Genomic DNA, 3,169 nt, shown 5'->3' with positions numbered 1-3,169 from the left:
CGCTCCCTGCAGCCCCGCCGCGCCTCTGCGCGCTCCTTGCGCGCTCCTTGCGCCTTCCCTGCGCGCTGCCCGTGCGCTCCCCGCCCCGCTGCTCCCCAGGACCCCCGAGGGATGAGGGTGGTCCGTGGGGCGCCCGCGGGAGACGGGGAGCACAGTGAAAGGGCAGCGGGTGAGGGGACGGGGATCGAGGGGGACGGGTACGGTGCCCGTGGGGCGCTGGTGCCGCGCAGAGGTCGGGGCGCTGCGGGAGGGGAGGTCACGGCGGTGCCCGTGGGGAGCGGTGACAGCGAGTGGGGGCAGCGCGCGAGTGGGGCCGGGGATGGTGCCCACCCGGGCTGGGGGCGGCGATGAAGGACGGCTGCGGAGCGAGGCCCCGCGATGGCGCCGTGCTGGGACGGGGACGGCGGCCACCGGGAGCCGGGGACGGCCAACGGCGGCGGATGGCGCCCGTGGGGACGCAGCGACAGTGCCGGCGGGGGGGGTGGAAGCGCTGCCCAGGACTGGTGCGGGAGCAGCACCCGCTGTGCCCCCCCACTTCAGACCCCGCCGTGTCCCCCGAGCAGATCCGGTCCTGCCCCACGGCACGGCAGGGGAGCGCTGGGGCCGGGGGGCTGCGGGCAGGCCGTGGGGCCGGGAGTGGCCACATGCACTCGCGACCTGCGGGGGTCACTGGGGACGGCGCCGGGGGATCCCAACGCGCAGCCCTCGACCCTCCCGTCCCACCCCAGCTCCTTCCCAGCAGCCCCTGCGCTCAGCCCCCACCCCCTCCCGGACTACATTTCCCATAGTGCTCAGGTTTAAAGGGCCGCTGTCATGGCGGGGTGTCCCCACGCCCCCAACGCAGAGGGTCCCCAGAATTTGGGGGCACCCAGGGGATGAGAACACCCGTGGGGCAGGGACAACCAAGCCCACTGCAGCCCCCGGGAGTTGCGACTACTAGGGGGGGATGGCTCTCGAGCCACACTGGTATCTAAAGGATGGGGACGTGGAGCAGGCAGTGGCACCCAGCGTACGGCAGTACCCGGGGTGGCACCCATGGCATGGTGATACCCAAAGGATGGCGGTGCCTGGGGGTGGGGTCCCTGTGGCACAGCCACAAACGGGTCCTCCCATTCCCACCCCAGCACTGGTCCCCGTGCTGCTGCCCTGCTCCGTCCCTATAGCCCCAGGGTCCCCATAGCTCCGTGTCCCTCTGATCCCCATGGTCCCCAGCGCCCTATGTCCTCTCTCCCACGGCCACCCCAGTCCCCATGGCTCTGTGTCCCCACTCAGTCCCCATGGTCCCCATGACCTCGTGTCTCCCCTGGTTCCCATGCCCCCCCTGCCCCTACCCTGCCCCCCCCTCTCCCTGCAGCCCCTGGGCTGCCAGCGTGGCAGGGAGGGGTGTGGGTGCCCCCAGCCCTGCTGCGCTGTGCCGTACACTTTATCCTCAGCAAACACAGCGCACCCACAGCCCCCCCCCCCCGCACTGCCGTCTGTCTGCGATAAGGCCAGGGCCGAGCTGAGCCACTGCCCCCCACCCGCGTCCCTGGGGGAGTGGCAGGGAAACTGAGGCAGGGCTGGGGCCGCCTGCGTCCCCCCCATGGGGTGTGCCTGGCTCTGTCCATCCTCGTCCCTTGTCTCTGCACCACCCCCATGTGGGGCGAGGACCCTGTGGGATCTGGGGGGACCAGAACCAGCCCAACCCTGCAGGCCCTGGCTGCCCTGGCCTGGGGGTGACATTGGGCCTTGTGTCCCCATGGGGGTGTCCCCACGACACTTTGCAACCCATCAAACAGCATCATGGGGGGGAGGGGAGCAGCACAGGGGTCAGGGTGGTGGGATCACCTCCCCCTCAGTGCCCCCCCCCCAGCCTGCTGGGAACGGCCCCAGCCCCTTCCGGCCCCCCCGGCTGCAGGCAGCTGTGCACGGCGCCTTGCCAAACGCTGAGCTGGGCCCAGGCCCCGGCGCCTTCCCCAGTACAGGAGGGGCTGGGCCACCCCCCAGCCCCACACTCAGAGCATTGCATGGTGGGGGGGGGGGAATCCCTCTGGGGGGGTCATTTATTTTGGGGGGGTCTCAGCGTGCCTCCCGCTCCCACGAGGCGTACAACCCCGCGAGGCCTACACTGCTGGTTGGCCCCCCACCACCGCGGCCCACAGTGTCCGGTTCCCCCTCGGCAGCTGTGGGACCCCCCCCCAGCCCCGTGCCCGGCACAGGAAATCCGTCCTCATGAATAGGGCCCCCCCGGCCCCGCGGGCCCCTCGCCGGCTGGGCCACAGCTCACCCGCTAATCCCGGCTGCGGCCATGGGGGATTTGCAGCCGCCCGCATGCCCCGGCCCCATGAATGATTAACACGGGAATTAAGGGGCCGCGGAGACCCCCGAGCACAGCGGGGGGGCCCGGGGGGCTGCAGGGGGGCCTGGGCTGCCCTAGGGCAGGAGGTGCCACGGGGCATGGCCCTGGGGGGGACTTTGTGCACTGCTGAGATTCGGGGCTGTGTGGCAGCGGATTGGAGGTGCTGCCCCCCGCAGTGTGCAGCCCCCCGCCCCCGCCCGCTCCCCATCTGTTGGTTGCCATGGCAATGGGTGGCGGGAATCCTACTGGGATTTTGCCTGCATATCCGTGAGCCCACATGCGTGTGCATGCACGTACACACGTGTGCATCTGTGCACAAGCACACGCCTAGGGACATGTACGTACATCTGTCTGCATGCACACCTGCATGTGGGTGCACAGCCATTTTTGTACATCCATACCTGCACACACCTTTGTTTGCATGCCCTGTGTGTGCACACTCACACATTTGCATGCCATGCTTGCACACCCACAAGCTTGCACATTTGCAAGGTCATTTGCTCAGGTTCTGCGCACCTTCATGTTTGCATACTCTTGTATTTTCACGCCATGTATGTGCACCCACATGCATTTGCATGCAGTGCTTGAAAACGCAAGCGTCTATGTTTGCAATTTCATTTGCCCAGACTGTTTGCACACCTCCATGTTTGCACACCCCTGTGTTTGCAGCTCCACGCATTTGCACACAATGTTTGCTCACTGTGAGTTTCCACGTTTGCCACGCATTTCGCACAAACTCATTTTGCACACCTCCGCATTTGCACACCCCACGCATTTCTTCGCACCCCCCCACCCATCCCCCCCGTGAACTACATCTCCCAGCAAGCCCCG

Source organism: Numida meleagris, chromosome 26 (assembly GCF_002078875.1).
Source record: "Numida meleagris isolate 19003 breed g44 Domestic line chromosome 26, NumMel1.0, whole genome shotgun sequence".
Lineage (NCBI taxonomy): Eukaryota > Metazoa > Chordata > Aves > Galliformes > Numididae > Numida > Numida meleagris.
The sequence above is the reverse complement of the archived record's forward strand: the minus strand, read 5'-3'. Positions refer to the sequence as shown.